The sequence below is a fragment of the Herpailurus yagouaroundi genome, unplaced genomic scaffold (genome assembly GCF_014898765.1).
Source record: "Herpailurus yagouaroundi ecotype Mexico unplaced genomic scaffold, PumYag 67641, whole genome shotgun sequence".
Taxonomy (NCBI): Eukaryota; Metazoa; Chordata; class Mammalia; order Carnivora; family Felidae; genus Herpailurus; species Herpailurus yagouaroundi.
The window spans coordinates 5,742,481-5,762,490 of NW_024420442.1; the positions used below are offsets into that span (position 1 = coordinate 5,742,481).

General features: G+C 38.0%; 1 long non-coding RNA gene across 1 annotated transcript in view; it reads left to right on the forward strand.

Moving 5' to 3' along the window:
- The window catches only part of LOC121025384 (uncharacterized), a 624,450-nt gene that overhangs the window by 405,794 nt on the left and 198,646 nt on the right, over positions 1 to 20,010 (forward strand). Inside the window, exon 3 of the long non-coding RNA XR_005788026.1 lies at positions 9,213 to 9,336. This is a non-coding gene — a long non-coding RNA (uncharacterized LOC121025384). The remainder of the gene's footprint in view (positions 1 to 9,212; positions 9,337 to 20,010) is intronic.

Here is a 20,010-nt window from a genome sequence, read left to right on the forward strand (position 1 = left end):
AAAAAAAATGTTAAAAAGAAGAGATCCCTTGTGTTTAAGTTCCTTAAGCTGTTCCTCTCACACCACAGGCAGTCACTTATGTAAATTATAGATATATTTTCTCATCCTCCACTTTATACACACATTGCATACATTTGTGTCCATGAAACTAGCTATAGAATTCTTTTGTATGATTTAAAATTTATAAAAGTAGTATAATTTGCATATATAACTTTGCAACTAACCTTTTTTCAGTCAACAAGTTTTTTATTTCAATTTCAATTTATAGGCTAATTGGATGTAATTACCCAATATATTATGATTCATCTAATCCCTTATTGATGGACATTTTAGTTTTTTTCCAATTTCTGTTTGTTACAAACAGTGCCATATTAAGCATCCTTGTACACATCTCCTTGTATACATTTACAAGACACTTTCTAGGGCATCTAGAAGTAAAAATGCACATTTTCAATTTTACTCAAATTTAACTTTATTCCATTTGTTTCCCAAGCAATTATAACAATTTACATTCCTACCAGTGTGTCTAAATGTTCTTTTTTCCCTCCACTTTTTCTCACATTTGATGTTACTGGGCAGATCTTTTAATTTCAAACAATATTCAACATTATTAATATATAACTAGCCCTTCACATTGACGGGAATTTGGTAGGTTGTAGGGAGTTTCTTGCCTCTTATGAATAAAGCTGCTATGAAGATTCATGCATAAGTCTTTGTGTAGACGTGTTTTCTTTTATCATAAGCAAATACCTAGAAGTAGAATTGTTGGGTCAACTCCATGTCCAGAAATATGGAATAGGTATACTTTCCCCTATTTTTCCCACCAAGCACAACTAAAAACTTTGGACATTAATTATATATAAAACAAGCATAAGAAGACAGAAGAAGAAAAACTAGCTACTTATCTCAGGTCACAAGGAATAACATAGTGGTAAGTTCCCTAGATTTTCTTTTCGCTTCATATATCCTGAATTGGAGCTAAAGAAACTGGCAATATGTTAACACCAGCAGGTACAAATTAAAAAAATATCTCCCCTCTCCACCAAAAGCCTGCTTTCTCTAAACAAAGGACTAGGAAAGGAACAACCTAGATGGAAAATTATTAGACAATAGACACTCTAATCCAGCCAGTACCACACAGAACACTGTGGCCCCACCTCTACTGACATCAGCAAAATTTGAGTGGGAAGCCTAGATTTTTACCTTTGCTGGGATATAATAAGGTGCCCAAACACCCCTGTTGGAGTGATATCAAAGAAGGTCAACTAGAGAGCCTAGACTTTCATCCCCCATGGTATCAGTAGAAACCAAGGGAGACCCCACACCCTTGAGTGTCAACAGAAACCAAGTGGGGGAATCTAGATTTGTACCTTCTTCTGACCATAATAAGGTGGTACCCACCTGTCCCATGACAAAGCACTGTAAAAAAAAAAAGTAAAATAAGTAAAGAAAAATTAAAGAATGTTAGTCTCAAAACATAATACCCAAACTATCCAGATTTCAATAAAAAGTCACCCATAATACCAAGAACTGGGAATACTGAGATAAGTGAAAAAAGATCATTAATAGATATAAATATTAAAATGACAGAAATGTTAGAATTATCTGACAAAGATTCTAAGGCAGTCCTAATAAAAATGCTTCATCAAACAATTTGAATTTGTTTGAGACAGATGAAAGATGAAGACTTTTAGTAAAGAAAGTATCAGTAAAAAATACAAAATATAAAGACGAACCTAATGAAAATTTTAGAACTAAAAAAATACAATAATTGAAATAAAAATCTCAGTAGAAGAAGAAAATCTTAAGGATCTAGGGCTAGGCAAAAAGTTCTTAGATTTGTCACCTAAAGCATAATTCGTTAAAGGAAAAATGGATAAATTGGGTTTTATAAAATTTTAAAACTTTTGCCCTGTGAAAGACCCTGTTAACAGGATGAAAATATAAGCCACAGATGTGGGGAGTATATTATCAAACCATATATCAGATAAAGGACTAGTATCCAAAATATATAAAGAACACTCAAAAGTCAACAATAAAAAAAGCAAACAATACAATTAGAAAATGGGGAAAAGACATACACAGACATTTCACCGCAGAGGATGGATAGACACAGGACAAGTAAGCACATGGAAAGATGTTCAGGATCATTAGCCAACAGGGAAATGGAAATTAAAGCTACAAGAAGATCATGACATGCATATACAGAATGCACACAATAAAAAATAGTTACAACACAAAATACTGGCAAGGGTATAGAAAACTGGATTCATTTCCAGTGGAAACATAGAATGGCACAGTCACTCTAGAAAAAAACTTTCAGTTTCTGAAAAAACAAAATACGCAAGTAACATACAACCCATGAATTTCACTCCTGGACATTTATCCCAGAGAAAGGAAGACTTATGTTTATGCAGAAACTTGCACACAGATGTTTATAGCATCTTTATTCATAATAGCCTCAAAGTGAAAATAACCTAGATGACATCCAGTTGGTGAATGGTTAAACAAACTGTGGTACATTCAGAATACTGCTCTACAGTAAAAATGAATAAACTATTGACACACACAACAACCTGGATTATTATCTTTTTTCCTGGTTCCCAATTTGAAAGGGAATATTCTTTTTTATTGAAGTATCATTAACATGTAATATCCTATTAGTTTCAGGTGTACATCATAGTGATTCAGTATTTTTATATATTATGAAGTGATCCCTATTGTTAGTCTAGCTACTGTCCCCATACAAAGTTATTACAGTATTATTGACTATATTCCCTATGCTGTACATTGTATCGCCATGACTTACTTATTTTATAACTGGAAGTCTGTACTTCTTAATCCCCTTCATCTATTTCGCCTTCATCCCCCCTACCACTGGTAACCATCAGTTTGTTTTGTGTATCCGTGAGTCTGTTTCTGTTTTGTTTTGTTTTGTTTTTTAGATTTCACAAAGAAGTGAAATCATACAGTATTTGCCTTTCTGTGATTCATTGTACTTAGCATAATACCCTTTAGGTCCATCCATATTGTTGCAAATGACAAGATTCCATTCTTTTTATAGCTGAGTAAAATTCCGTTGTATATATATGTATCATGTCTTCTTTATCCTTGCATCTATTGATTGACACTTAGGTTGCTTTCATATCTTGGCTATTGTAGATAATGCTGCAATGAACGTAGTGGTGCATATATCTTTTTTTAATTGGTGTTTTTTATTTTCTTCAGATAAATACCCAGAAGTAGAATTGCTGGACTGTATGGTGGTTCTATTTTTAATTTTTGAGGAATCTCCATGCTGTTTTACATAATGGCTGCACCAGTTGACATTCCCAGCAACAGTGCATAAGGATTCCCTTCCTCCCACATCATCGCCAACACTGTTGTTTTTTTTTTTTCTTTTTGATAAAAGTCAATCTGACAGTTGTGAGGTGATATCTCATTGTGGTTTTGATTTGCATTTCCTTCATGGCTAGTGATGTCGAGCATCATTTTGTGTGCCTATTGGCCATCTGTGTGTCTTATTTGTAAAAATGTCTATTCACACCTGGATTACTCTTAAGAAAGTAATGTGGGGGATGGGAGAGATCATAAAAAGCTATATTGCGTATGATTTAATTTATATAACATTCTTCATATGACAAAATTATAGAAATGAAAAATATATTAGTGGTTGCCATGGGTAAAAGACAGGTGAATGTGTGCATGCCCAAAGCTGCACCTTCTGAGAAACCACATCAAAGGCTTCACATTGCTGGGGAATTAGACTTTACTCAAATATCCAAGTAACTAAGCAAAGAATAAAACAACAGCAAACAGGGGTGCCTGGGTGGCGCAGTCAGTTAAGCGTCCGACTTCAGCCAGGTCACGATCTCGTGGTCCGTGAGTTCGAGCCCCGCGTCGGGCTCTGGGCTGATGGCTCAGAGCCTGGAGCCTGTTTCCGATTCTGTGTCTCCCTCTCTCTCTGCCCCTCCCCCGTTCATGCTCTGTCTCTCTCTGTCCCAAAAATAAATAAACGTTGAAAAAAAAAATTTAAAATAAATAAATAAATAAATAAATAAACAACAGCAAACACAAGCCTCCAAAAGTGAGGAGAAAAAAATCATCAGCCAGAGTTGCTAGATATATTGCCTAAAATATTCAGATTTCAACAAAAAATTACAACACACATGAAGAAATTTTATATGAGGCCCACTTTATAATCAAAATGGGCTCACCATTTTTGCAAGGATCAGCTTCCCGAGACTAAATGAATTTCCAAAAACATGTAAGTATACAACAAACAAAAACTTGCTCTACTGGGATTGGGAAAAGCTATTAAGAGAGTCTAGTAGCTTCAGATGCAAGTAAATTAATATGCCAACGACAAGTCCATCTTCTGGTGGCAAGTATTAAGATTTTTTACTTTAGGGGCACCTGGGTTAAGGGTCGGTTAAGGGTCCGACTTCGGCTCAGGTCATGATCTCGCGTTTCATGGGTTCAAGCCCCGCATCGGGCTCTGTGCTGACAGCTCAGAGCCTACAGAGCCTGGAGCCTGCTTTGGATTCTGTGTCTCCCTCTCTCTCTGCCCTTCCCCAGCTCATGCTCTGGCTCTCTCTCTCTCTCCCTCTCTCAAAAATAAGCATTAAATTTAAAAAAAAAAACACACATTTTTTACTTTAGGTCAGTGCTTCCCAAACTTTGCTACACATTGGAATCACCTAGCTTCTATCTCAGGCTATTCTGAGGTATTCTAATTAATTTAATTAATTAATTTGGGATACAACTTGGGCATCACGAATTTTAAAAGCTCCCCCTATGATTCTCATGGGAAACAAAATTTGGGAACCACTGTTTTATGTTGCTACTATTATTTAGAATAATAGTAATACATATTTTTTTTGTGCATCTATTCCTGGCTGAGAATACAGAACTCTTTATGTTATGCTTAGAATTATAAAGCCTATCTTATAGGCAAAATGAGCTCAGAGTAGTTAATGACTTTCCCAAAGTCACATACCTAGGAAATACCAGATTCAGGATTCAAAATCAAGTATATTTAATTTGATAATGCACTATGCATAATGCACTATATTGAGGTAGTAACAGTGCAGTAACCATATTATTGAAAACTTGTATGGATATCATATCTTGGTATATTGAATGATATTTTAAATGCATCAGGGAGCTTGTTATTTATAACAGCCCTGTAGTGAATACATGTTCATCTTCTATATTACTTTTGGGAACATGGCTTAGCAAGAATAGCTCTTGTAAAGGAGACTTCAGGATTTAATAGACAGTAAGCTCAGAATGATTCAGTAAATGTGATACAAACACCGAAACAAGTAAAGTGGTTATTCTTAGGTTGTGTTACTAAAAGTATAATATCTAGACTGGGGGAGGTGACTAATTGGGCCGCGCTGTGATCAGAACATGCTCAAGTATTATCTACGGTTTCTGGGCTTTGCCATTCTTTTTTATTATTACAATAAAGTATTATAAGCTTACAATACCATATCTAAAATACTTACAGCCAGATATGTTTCAAAAACTCGAAAATTTTCAGGATTTAAAAAGATAATACAGTGCTATACGCTGTATATTATTTAGCATGCCCAGTAGGGTCTGGAATAGCACCCCCAAATCAAACACATTAATATTTTTGGAACAAAATCAATGAATATACATACAATATTGCAATAACGAAGATTATAAACAGCTCTACATCAGTTCAGGTTTTCTGAATAATTACCAAGTTATTCAGATTAAGCGAAGCTTAATGGCCAAATGATATGAAAAAGCTTTTCTCTCTCAGAGTTTTCTGGGCTTCTGAATTACATATAAGGCATCGTGGAAGTGTATATGCCCTTAATGATAAAGATTCAAACAATCCAGAAGAGCACAAAAGGAGAAAAGAGCTCTCCCTCTTTATCCCTCGTCTCAGTCTCAGAGCAGTCAACTACTCTTCATTATTTCTCTTTAGAAGTTTCCTGCTGGTTGTAACCACAGCACAAAACATGTACTTATACATCTTCTGGATTTATAAACTTTTAAAATAACATAGTAGCTTCCTGCCAATAAAGAGTGAGTTCATTCTCCTCTCCCACTTCTTCCCTAATCATCCCCCCAAACCCTGCTATTCACGTTTTTATTTTTAGAGGTAACTGTGTATACTGTACTTAAATTTATTTTCTTAACCTTTACAGTTTGGGTGGTACCTTTACCTTCCACTTTATATATAATGGAATACCAGGCCCTGTGCTTTCAAAAGGGAATAACCACAAGTATCAGAGAGACATAAACCAATGCCATATAAGAAACATAAAGTCTAAAGAAGATGTGACCCAAGAAAAAGATGGAAGTTGTCATCAAATCGTTGAAGGGCCATCATGAAGATGAGAGAACAGTGTGTTCTGCGTATCGTCAAGAGGGTAGAACTAGAAATAACAGAGAGAATCTACAGATTTTGGATCAGTATGAGCAAAATTTTATAAGAATAAGCAAGGGCAATCCAGAGAAGGTATAGACAACTTCATTAAGTAATGAGTGCCTTATCACTAAAGGTATTTACACAAGAGTTTGGTAACCTCTTGGTTGGGAAGTTATAGAGGAATTTAAACATCCGTTGGGCAAAATGGACTAGGTAACATTTAAGACTCCTGCTCTGGGAGTCTATGATGCAGTGACTAATCAGTGTCTAGGGTCTCTTACAATGTAAAATATCTCCAATCCTGTTAGTCTCAATAGCATTATGGTTAAACTCATTAGCCAGTTTTCCAGAAAGTTAACGATCTGCCATATATTGAATCAGAGCCCTAAACTTTTCTTTCAGGGAGTCTCCAGATTCTTCCTGACATGATTTTTGCCAAGACACAATTAGTTCTTTGGAGACACCAAAGGAATCAAAAAAATGTTTGTAGTCATTTCTCTTATTAGCCATAGTCAGGAGACTGGAAAAGAGAGAAAGAAAGAGGAAAGAAAGAGAACCAAGGTGGGGTGAGAGTGATTATGTCTGAGGGCTGGAGATTTGGATGTGAAGGAGCAGGAAGGTAAATTTTTAAGACCTCTAGAGCGTCCTAGGAGTTCTTATTTATCCAATGTTTGCCTGGTGGGAAAAAAAAAGTTCCAAATTTAAAGCCCAGGCCTCCAATTTATTATTTTTCATTCTTGATGAGAAGACAGCTATTCACAGGAGAAACACTGCCGCAGGTGAGTGTGCAGGGAATCTCCCTAACACTCAACCTTGAAAACTACAGAGGTGGATGGAGATGGTTCAGGAACACGTACTAATAAAGGGAAGTTAAAAGGGGGTGAGAGATCTTCATATTTGCTGCCTAACCAGGTTCATTAATGAATTCTTTTCTTTCCTATTTTATTTTTATTTTTATTCAAAGCTTTAAAAGGGGGCACCTGGGTGGCTCAGTCAGTTAAGCATCTGTCTTCAGCTCAGGTCATGATCTTGCAGTTCATGGGTTTGAGCCCCCACGTGGAGCTCTGTGCTGACAGCTCGGAGCCTGGAGCCTGCTTCCAATTCTGTGTCTCCCTCTCTCTCTCTCTGTCCCTCCCCCGCTTATACTCTGTCTCTCTCTCAAAAATAAATAAACATTTTTTAAAAAGCTTTTAACAAAGTCTAATTAAGCCTGAAATCTCAATGAAATAGCAAATAGTGTTTTTCCTCTTTTTTTTTTCTTGCAGGCATATCTATGGTAAATTTCAAGAGAAAATATTGTTTTGCATATTCCTACCTTATCTCCTCAGTATTTGATATTATGGAACCACAGGAAGTAATGCCTACCACTGAATGACTGACTCACCCATGTATATGTGTGCACTCATGCAAAGCCTCCTAATTTGTCATGAATACAAATGTATGCACACCTTCAAATGCATGAGTGAAAATTAAATATGTACAGTGAAAATTTTTTAAGGTATTTGAATAATTCCAATGAAATAGTATTATTTTCAGCAGAATAGCAGAGAATCCAAAGCAATTTTTCTACTTTTTTGTATTTTCCCCTGAGTCACCAGAATGTTTTATTTAAATGGTGACATTAAATTAAGTCCCCCACCACCCTAACTACCTCCCACATACATATACATGTGCACGTGCATGCGCGTGAGCACACACACACACACACACACACACACACCACACATACTTCTGCTCATATTCAGAACATTTCTTCACTCACAGATTTGGAGCCAAGGAGCAAATGTACAATACATCTATTTCTTTTTTGGAAGCAGGGGTGGTTATAAATTGGTTGGAGTAGGCCTAGAGAAATATATCTAAGTTGACCAAGAAGGAGCCTATTCACCAAGGCTGGTTAATAAGGTGAACCCTCTAATCTAGAAAAACAAGGACTGAGAGAGTGAAGTGGTGGATAGTCCTATATTCATTAAAGGAGATAGGGAGAATGACCTTGACTGTCAAACTCCACAATATGGAATTAGAGGAGAGATGCACAAACATAAATAAGAAATTGGAGAAGGCTAAGACTGTTACCAAGAAAAGGAATTTTGTATTACATAAAGGTGGGAGGGTACATTAATAGGATTTCCTACCTTAAGAGCCTGTATCACCCTGAGTTTCAAAACTTATTTCGGTTATGCCTTACATAAGTCACAATGATGTGTAAGCCACTCACATGAGGTATAAGTTAAGATTTCATGGAACATAATCATCTTTGAAAATGCTCACCTTTCAAGGTAGCTCTTCCATTTTTCTGTGTTGTTCTTCATGAACCGAAGTCATAAGATACTTTAAAGATATATGGTGGGTAATATTAATGAAATATTAGCCAGTTACTTATACACTAATATCTTGGGATGCCCTGTGTCATGTAAGTGTTCCCAAATGCCCTGTGCAGGGTGTGTTAGGGGAATGAGGCAGTCAAGAGGCCTTGTATCAAATAAATATGACTAACAGCAGGACAAACTTGATCTACATTTGGGGGAAACTGGATGAAAAGTACATGTGACCTCTCTGTACATTTTGTTTTGCAAATTCCTACAAATCTATAATTATTTCAAAGTAGAAACTTAAAAAAAATCCATGGTGAGCAAATGTGAGCAAACCTGAAGAAACCGATAGGATTTGGGAAATGAGAAAGAAGGAAAATCCTAACCTAGACGGTGACAGAATTTACAAATCGACCACACTGGGACTGTTTTCAATCTCTGCACAGTAGTCTCCCACTTATCCTTGGTTTTGCTTTATACTGTTTCAGTTACCGGCTGTCAACCACAGTCTGGAAGCAGATGATCCTCCTACTGACATATGGTCGGAAAGTCGATAGTACCCGAAAACTACATCATCCTGCTTACATCATTCACCTCACTTCACCTCATCAGGTAGGCATTTTATTATTTCACATCATCCCAAGAAGAAAGGTGAGTGCAGTACAATAAGATTTTGAGAGAAAGAGACCACATTCACATAACTTTTATTACAGTATATTGTTATAATTATTCTATCCATTACTAGTTATTGTTCTTAATCTTTTACTGTGCCTAATTTATAAATTAAACTTTATCCAAGGTATGTATGTGTAAGGAAAAAACAGTATAATAGGGTTCGGTCCTACCCACAGTATCAGGCATCCACTGGAGGTCTCAGAATGTATCCCCTGTGGGTAAGAGGGAAGTACTGTACATGATCCAGAAAATGAATGGCATAATAGGGGTTTTTTTCCCAATTCTTAGCTCAAGAAGTAAGCAAGTGTGGTAGGGGACTTCTGATAATCACAGAGATTATTTATAGATACTGACTATTATCTAAAGTTCTGCTACTTAGAAGACAGGATGGGAGCACCTGGGTGGCTCAGTGGGTTAAGCGTTTGACTCTTGATTTCAGCTCAGGTCATTTTCTCATAGCTGGGAGACTGAGCCTTGCCTCGGGCTGCACGCTGGGCATGGAACCTGCTTAAGATTCTCTCTCTCTCTCTCTCTCTCTCCTTCTGCCCTTCCCCTACTCATGTATGCATGTGTGCACACACGTGCACACACACTCTCTCTCTCAAAAAAAAAAAAAAAAGAAGATAGAAATCTGTTTTGGGGGCCCATGACAGAAACAGAACATGGGTTTTTCCCATGCATGCACTAGCCCCTCATTCCCTTCCCTCCATGGCCAAACCCACTTAAGAAATTACTGTGCTCTAATGTATAATGATGCCATATCCTTTCACAATAGCTGGGATATATGAAGAGACTTCTGTGTATACACCTACCCGTAAGTAGAATTAACTTGAAAGGATTTCCCCAAATCCTTTCTGTACCACAGATGACCCCACCAGTCCCCCCTAGAGCCTCTCTTGGCAATAAGTAGGATATCCTCTCCCATTTAAAGATGAGGTTGCTGTACAAAATTATTTTTCCCAAGACAGTGAGCTATGCATGGGTAAATCCAGCAAGCTAAACAGGATGCTTCCCCTACATTCCTGGTGGCTTCTTTTTTAATTCCAATGCTTTGCACCCCCAAACCCACCGATTCCTGAAAACCCAAATGCATTACTTGTATGTGGGATGGAAAGGCATGTCTGTTGATATACACGCCCCCGTGCAGGCCTTGTATTGGATCAGTTTTGTAGTCAATGTTTCCAGTATGTGCCGAGTACTAATTTTTATTTATTAGTGGAGATAAAAACTGCCAGGAAGAAAGGGTGTAGGGTAGGGAGGTGGGGATAAAGGAGGCCCAAAGTCTTCAGTATATTGTCCTGGGCCATATTTGGGATTCAGTCTGGCTAATGACACAAAGTTCTCTCCAGGTGTCAGTGAGTCACCTGATAAGCTGGCAATCACTCCCACAGCCTGTTCAAGTCTGTCTTTAAATAAAATACTCCTTAAACCCCTCACCTCTGCCTCTCATGTCAATTGCAGCAAGATAAATGTTACATTAGATCCCATCACATACTTTCAATTAACGAGGCTTTGGAGCATGTTGGTGTAATTTGAATGCAGGCGTTTCAGTTTTTGAAGCTGGGGAAGCGATAAAGCTTGTTTCTTTGGTGCCTAATGAACAGCCTGAGTCATTAACCAGGTGAATAAAGACTGAGGGTATGGATGGGCCTCCTCCTCCTCCCCATCCCTTTTACATTTTAATTTGGGATTCAAACTAATGCCTTATTTCAGGGAGCGATTCTGCCACTGACAGCACATTTCCTGTCCCTCCTGCCTGAGTCACCAACCGACAAGGAGAAAGTTTGCCAAGTCACAGTGAATATCTCCACCATTAGCTTGTCCCATATCTAGAATTTGGCTATCTGTGACATCAAAAGAAGGTTACAAAAAGGTCACTAAGAGGGAAAAAGGAAATGGAATTCAGAAAAGGAGCCAAAGGTAGAGAAAATTCAGTGACAAACAGAGTTCCTTTAGGGCCCCAGTGGCACTAGGCTTTTGGGGCATATGGTTTGGATGGTCAAGTAGGAATCATACATTTACACAGATACCTGGAAGCTGAAATAATACAGGAGGGTCTTTCATGGATGCAGCATGCAAATCCAGAGTGATGCAAAACACATGGGCTTGAATTCTTTCAAAGGCTTCCACGTTGCATCTTTTATTCTTAACTGCAAACCTTCCTACAAAGGAGGTAATAGTGCCTACAGGTGGGAGAGAGCGAGAGGAATCACTCAGGAATGTCCAAAAGAGACTAAAGGTAAGAAGACACACTCAGCAGTGTGGCTTTAAATAAGTTCAGCAGCAACCAGCCATCTATACAGAATCTCTGGCCTCTCTGTGGTCCATATTATTGAGAGGGACTGAACACCTATGCACACACGGATATCCATCCAGGTTTGGGCAACCTTCCCTTTGCTGCTATGCCCTACCAAAGTCTCAGAAATCAGCCAAGCACCATCTTGCCATGGTTCAAAATAGGAAAATTCAGAAACAGGCCAGATATCTACAATGAGCCTATTAACAACAGAACTCCGCTTATTATAATACACACTGAAGCACAACATTTCTTCAAGTATCTTCACGGCATTTGGGGCCTGAGTACACTTAAAAGAGCTCAGGTATGGCCAAGGTCAGACAGTAGGAAACCAAAGTCAAGCGTAAGACAAAACAGCCACGTAATTTGTGGGTCCCCATGGCAAAATTAAAATGTGAGACCCTGGTTCAAAAGTTATCAAGAATCTCAAGACAGCAGAGCATTAAGCCAACAGTGGGATTCTTCTGAGCATAAAGCCCTGTTGGACAGTGTAAGACCCAGGCCCATGAAGCAGATTCTGGTGCACCTTATGGGTTCTAAAGGAGATGCCTCCAAACAAGTCCATCTATCGGACACGTATTTTTCCTCAGATCATCTATTTGCCATGAATGACAATGTGGAAGGGCCGTGAGAGGGAGCAAACTATGAAGCAAACAAAACCAAACCAACCAACTAAACAAAACAACCCACATCGTGTTGTCATCATTGGATTTTGAATATTTTATTTGGGTTTTTTGTTATTGTTGTTCTTCATTCCCTAGATGGGATTTTTATGAAGACCGTAGTGAGAAAATCAAATATGTCTGACAGGAATTAAGCTTGAACTCAGGTACATGGCCCACAGCCCCTCCTGAGAGGAAGAGGGACAAGATGTTTTGCACATCTTGAGGATTAATCACTGTACTGCATTAGCAATCCTACATTCAACTACAGTTAAACTGTGCAATGCTCAAATAATTTATGGCCTTCCTGTGGCATACTGAATAATTCATACCATTGTTTCTCTCAGGGAAAAAATAAAGGCCTTGAGATACTAAGCCTGCTACTGGTTCCTGTGAAATCTTGGTAGAGACAGTAAAGGCTTTGGTTATCTTTCTGAGAGGAAGCTCCCCAGTCCCAAATAGAGTCCCATATGACCTGGAAACATGAAGCAGTCTGGTCCTGCCATGAAGAGACAGCATAGTGTGTTAGAGGGAAAAATAGGTCTGTTGCTTACAGGATCAAGGTCACAGATATTATCCCAGGTGTGTCCATTCACTTTTTTAATGTAATCATAGAATGAATACAAACCGGCCTTCAGACTGAGCCCTGGCCTCAGTCACCTTACAGCTCTATCACTAATCACAGCAAGATTTATGAGAGAGAGGATGCATGATCCAGTATGTTTTATTCTACTATATCTTTAATCCAGATCTCTTTTCTGAGCTTCATGCCTGTCTCCCTACCTGCCTCTTTAACTTCCACCTGGATTTTCCCAAGGAAACCTTAAACTCAACATGCCTAGAATTAAACCTCTCTCCCATTCCAATCCTTATCCCATCCCTGCATCCATCCAGTAGTACAAAATAAGTCTTTAAAGTTATATTTGATTCTTCCTTTGCTCATTTCCAGTCCCTTAGGGCTAAGGTGAAACTAGCTGGAGAAGTTAGGTATTAGGGGACAAGTAATATAAGTTATTACCCAAAGACATGCCAATATTGAGGAAGAAAAATGATTGCAGAATGGGTGGTCCATCCACATGGTGTGTGGTGTGAGTAAATGAACAGGAGAACTATAGTAGCTGAAGTACAGTATCAAATGGAGGTCAAAGAACCAGTGGCAATAAAAGCAAGAAACAAAGAATAGCATCAAAAACACAACTGGATTCAAATCCCAGCAACACTACCGATGAGCGTTTTTCCCCTTCCTTACTCATGAAGTAGGAAGGGGTCAGCAAAGTTTTTGTTTTGTTTTGGTAAAAGGCCAAGTAACAAATATTTCGGTTTTGCAGGCCACGACGTCTCTGTAGCAACTATTTAAGTCTGCAATTGTAGCATGAAAGTAATCATAGGGACATGATGTGAATGTTTGGGTGGCGCTGTGTTCCAATCAAACTTTGTTTACAAAAACAGGTGGCAGGTCATTTTTGACCCACTGGCTGTAATTTGGCAACCACTGGCATAGCCTATCCTGTGGTAACAAATTAACTCTCTAATCTTGGGGATTGAACACAAAGTTTATTTCTTGCTCATATTGTACACATGATGGATGAGGATATCTTACCCCATCTTGTACATACTATCAATGGAACAGGTGGCCTCCAAGATGACACAGAGGGAAAGAGAAGCCTGAAGGATCCCATTAGTACAGGAAATAGCTTACATATTTTTAGCCCATATCCACTGGCCAAAACTCAGTCTTATAGCCCAACTCCACTGAAAGGGAGGCTAGTGGAGTATATTAATATTTGGTGAGCAATTCAGCCATTGCCATATGAAGCAACAATAATTTCTCTCTTGTATAGTTATTAGGATAAAACATGTAGAAAACATTTAGCACAATGCCTCACACATAAGCAGCACTCAATAAATAATCCAGTGTTCCCAATCCCTCCCTTCTAATCACTCTACTCCTTGGCATACTAAGCAATGCCCTTCACACCCAGACAGAGCTATTTATTGAATTAACATCCACTTGCCTTTTCCATTCTGTTTCCTTTACTCTTCCCTCTTTGTTATTTCCACCCTACTAATACATATTCACTTACCTTTCCTACTCCTGCTCAAATGACATTTGACATTTAACATTTCCTTCATTTAACTTTCCCAGGCTGAGTGGCTTGGGCTCCTCCTCTTGTGCTGCCACACTTAGTACACACCGTGCATAATGAGTATGTTGTGATGTGCTTAATTGGACATGCATGCCTTTTCCATCAGGCCGTGAACTCCAGGAGGACAGAGCAATGTCATATTCTTGTCTTTACTTTACCATTTACCACAGAGTCTTTAATACTGATCGACAATCCGTAAGTGTTCATTAAACTCAACCGGTTAATCTTAATGGTGGGAATTCTGGTTGTAGGTATCCTATCCTCATGGTAGGAGCAGCTTGAGACATATGAAGAGCTTTTCTTGTTTATGGCAGCAATAACTCCAGAGCCTTATTAGTAGCTCCACAAAATGAGGTTTGGCACAGAAGAAGCACTTAAATGTTTGCTAAAATCTACAGAAAAGAGAAAAGCATAAAAGGTAGTTATTTGTCCTATGTAGGCCCCCCAATTTCTTTATTTTTTATAAAATCCAGTCCATTGAGGGGAAGAGTTGACTAAATTCAGGCAAAGTGATGGGTGTGAATAGTGTATATGCCCCAGAGCATATTCGTTGTCATTTCAGAATGGGTCCATCAAGTATACTTGTGAAACTATATTGAGCCGGCCATCTGTAGCCCAGGGCCAAGTGACCCTGACACCTGGGACTTCTCGCTGTTGACTGCTGAGCATTTCTGTTTAGAGAGACTCCCAGAGCGGCGTCAACACTATCTATCTTGCTACACCCCTCGCTCTCAGTGGAAATCAACAAAAAAATACTGTTAAAAAAAAAAAAAAACCCTTGTGTATCTTAGGCCTTGGTCTCTTGGCTCACCTTTCCGGAAGCCATATCAAATAATGCCTTTGATTTTTTTTAATCATCCATTGCATTTAGTGCTTCTCTATCCTTATTACTGTTATTTTAAAAAGCAATAGCAATCATAGCCATTTGTGGAGCAGACTCAATGTAACAGGGACTTTATATAAATTCCACTAAGCACTTTGAAAGCTTAAAAATACCTCTTCTGACACAGGGACTGTTGATTTGGCCTACTGTTCTATTTAGCTAACAGGGAAAATCACCATCTCATTCAAACATTGAAAATAGTAATGCATGGTCTCTGCATCTCAGGGTTAGGCCCTCACTGATAGGAAAGGCTGCAAGTAAAGGGGAGGCAGTATATAGTGTCCAAATCTTAGGTGTGATACTAATTATATGGCCTCGAACCAGTTGCTTGACTTCTCTGAGACAGCTTCCGTGTATGTAACATGGAACTAATCATAATGCCTATTTTGAGTTATTCTAAAGGGTAAGCCAGATAATGTTTATAAAGCACTCAACAAACTTTTGGGTACATAATAAGCACCCACTAAATATAAGCTATTATTATTTTGACGATGTGGATAAAATAGGCTAGAGATGATCATGGGGGAGTGGAACAATACCCAACCCTGAGGGCAGATAAGGAAGCAGAGGTAGGTTCTCATCGTACTCTGGGAAGAACATCAGTATATCTGGTGGTAAGAACCATGAGAGTATCAGAGAGGAAACACTGGTGGACAGCATGATAAGCAGTAATGTTTGGATGAATAATTCTGGAGACATTTGTTAAGTGATATCTGAGTAGGCCCCAGAGATGATAAGGGGGTAGGAAGGCTGATTGTGTCTCACTTTCATTCTGGGAGAAATAATACAAGAGAGCGCTTGGGCTGTCCTTAAGGTGAGGCTCACCTTATCAAGGTAAAGGAAGGCAGAAGTCAAGGTAAAAAAACCTGTGAATTAAAAAGGGTGGAATTTTTGACAACATGGATGGATCTTGAGGGCATTATGCTAAGTGAAGGAAGTCAGACAGAGAAAGACCCATACCATATGGTCTCACTTGTATGTGCAATCTTAAAAAGAAAAACAAAAACAAGGTCACAAATACAGAGAACAGATTGACTGTTGCCAGAGGTAGGGGTAGGGGGTGGGCGAAATTGGTGAAGGGGTCAAAAGGTATAAACTTCCAGTTATAAAATAAATAAGTTATAAGTATGCAATGTAAAACATGGTGACCATACTTAGCAATAGTGTATTGTATATTTAAAAGTTCTCATCACAAGAAAAACAATAGAACTATATGTGGTGATGGATGTTAACTAGACATTGTGATGATCATTTCATAATATATGCAAATATCGAATCATTATGTTGTATACTTGAAACTAATGTAATATGTCAATTACATTTAAATAAAACATAAATAAATAGGTAAATAAATACATAGAAATATTTATGATATCACAGAATGGAATTCCCCTCACTCTTTTACTTTTTCTTCTTTAAGCCCTGAGTACTCAAGAAATGTGAGTTTCTGCTTTTCCCATTAACTGTCTTAATAGGAGTTCTTCAACTTTTTATTATGGAAAATATCAAACATTGCAAAAATAGAGTACTATAACAAACCTCCATTCTTTTATCACCCACTTTCAACAATTCTCAATTCATGGACAATCCCTTTTAAACTATACCTCACCTAATTCTTGACCCCATACCTTGGATTATTTGTGGCATATCATAGGCATCAGATAATTTGGGTTTTTAAATTTTTTGTAAACGTTTATTTATTTTTTGAGAGACTGAGAGAGACAGAGCATGAGCAGGGGAGGGATAGAGAGAGAGAGAGAGGAAGTCACAGAATCCGAAGCAAGCTCCAGGCTCTGAGCTGTCAGCACAGAACCTGATGCGGGGCTCGAACTCATGAGCTGTGAGATCATGACCTGAGCTGAAGTCGGACACTTAACCGACTGAGCCACCAGGTGCCCCATAGGCATCAGATAATTTGATTAGTTAATATTTCAGTATTTAGGTCCAAAAATACAGATTAAAAAATAATAACTACAATACTATTATCATGCCTAAAGAAATAAACCGTAATTCAGTTGGCTAAGTGTGGGACTCTTGATCTCAGCTCAGGTCTTGATCTTAGGGTTGTGAGTTCAAGCTCTGCATTGGGCTCCATACTGGATGTGGAGCCTACTTTAAAAAAATGAAATGAGCCGTAAATTTTAAATTTTATCACATATTCTGTCAGTGTTGAGATACTTTCTCCACTTTGCTGTTTTTCATTTAACATTGCATCACGGAAATAATTCCACAATACTATACAGAGATATTTAAAAGAACCTTTTAATATAATAAAGCATTCAGGTTTTCCCACGTAGAAAGAAAGCTGTATTAGCAAGATAAGGACTTACTTGTCTTGCAGATGATCCACTCAGAATAATCTGAGAGATCCAAACACTTCCCACACTAAGTAGGGGCCATTCCATAATGGAGTCATCAGTAATGTACTTCTTATTCTTGACTGGATGGGAAGGGCAGAGGGGCAGAAAAAAAAAAAGGGAGAAGGGAGACTAGAGAGAAAAGTAGCTCTCAGGATTCGTATAGAGCTAAAAGTTGACCAGATGGAAATTAAAAAAGGAATATTCACCGTTGTCCAGCTGCCATTTTGTATTTATGATGATCTAGTAGTAATGTTGCTTCTTTTCCGTTAGTGGGCTACACATGCAAGTCCCACAAAATGTTGTTGAGCACAGTGGGCTAACATTTATTTAGGCATCTCTGGCACTAACTGTGACCTTGGAAAATCACTACTTCTCTGGGTCTCAGTTGTATCATCTGTAAATTTTGAGACTAGGTTATATAATTTTGGATGCTCCTTCAAACTCTTACATTCTATCTTTCTTTCAAACAAATTGAAATTAAAAACAATCAAACTCACCAGAATTATTTGTGGATATGTAAAGTGAAAAAATCAGGGCTTCACTTTTTGCAAAGGGAACTTCACTCTTTGAAAGCAAGAACAGAAGATTTAAATTAAACATAGGGGCACCTGGGTGGCTCAGTTAGTTAAGCATCCGACTTCAGTTTAGGTCATGATCTCGTGGTTCGTGGGTTCAAGCCTCATGTCGGGCTCTTCTCTGACAGTTCAGAGCCTGGAGCCTGCTTCTGATTCAGTGTCTTCCCTCTCTCTCTGCTCCTCTCCCCCTCACATTCTGTCTCTTCCTCTCAAAAAATAAATAAACCTTAAAAAATAAAAAAAAAAACACTGCTAACAACAATGCAGCTGTAAAGACAAATAAATATAAATATAAAAATAAATATAAATATAAATGGGCAGATGCATTTGGCTGGGATTTTAAGCTGCTCTTTTGAGAATCTCACCAATTAAACCAGGTACATAAATAGCAGATACATAAATACCTGAACATGGTAGACAGCGGCAGTGGCAGTAGAAAAGAAGAAAAGAAGGAAGGAATGTCCACCAGTGAATATCTGTTAACAAACCTCAGAGATTATGGGTCAAATATGATATGACTCAAAGTGATGAATACTTATGTGTCATTTCCATGTGCAATGCTAAGCACAAGTTTGGATATGTGGGAAATGATCTTCAAAGTTTTCAAGAAAGATGGGTGAAAAACTCAAGGAATTCTAAATTTCACAATGTATAATAAGCATACTTCTCTCTAGAGGTAGGATAGGTAACATAAAAATAGCATCATGCTTGGTTGACAGAACCATATTATTTTAACATGTATTTTACTACTAAGGGAAGAGACTGGAATGATCAAGGGACATCCAGCACTTGTCAAATCAGTGGCAGCATATATAATGTTTTCTCCATCTGAGATAGAGCATGATCCAGGGTGACATTTCCAGAGTATTGTGATCTGATGTGGAGGGCAATATAAAGGGTTCTAAATGGGAAGAGTCCAGAAGTTTAAGTCTTAGTTAAGGATAAATTCTAAGTTTCCTAAGTAATCTTTGGAAGTAATTCAGCTACTCTGGTTCTCAGTTTTCTCGTCTGTAAAATGACTTTCAAAACATTTTGTTTTAGTTCATTAAGAGAATACATTGCTTGGTTTGAGTTTAAAAATACAGTAATAAATAATATTATTATTAATAATAATAATTAATGACTGCCAAACAAAGAGTGGCGCTGGTAACAATGCCCACTGTAACCTATTGAGAAATGTCTTCATCAAATTGCTTGTTTGGTATTCTATTGCCTGGTAACCTCCTCTTTTTTTTTTTTTTTTTTTTGGCTTTTTAAGGTTTTATTTTAATTCCAGTATATTTAACACAGTGTTATATTAGTTTAATGTATACAATATAGTGATTCAATAGTTCTGTGCATCACTCAGTGCTCATGAACACAAGTGAACTCCTTAATCCTCATCACCTATTTAACCCATCCCCCAACCCCTCCCCTCTGATCGCCATCAATTTGTTTTCTATTATTAAAAGCCTGTTTCTTTCTTTTTTTTTTTGAAGTTCATTTATTTTGAAAGAGAGAGAGAGAAAGAGAGAGAGCATGAGTAGGGGAGGAACAGAAAGAGGGAAGACTGAAACAGAGAGTAGACTCTGATGCAGGACTCCAACTCACGAACCATGAGATCTTGACCTGAGCTGAAATCAAGACTGAGGTGCTTAACCAAATGAGCCACTCAGGCACCGCAAGTGTCTGTTTCTTGATTTGTCCCT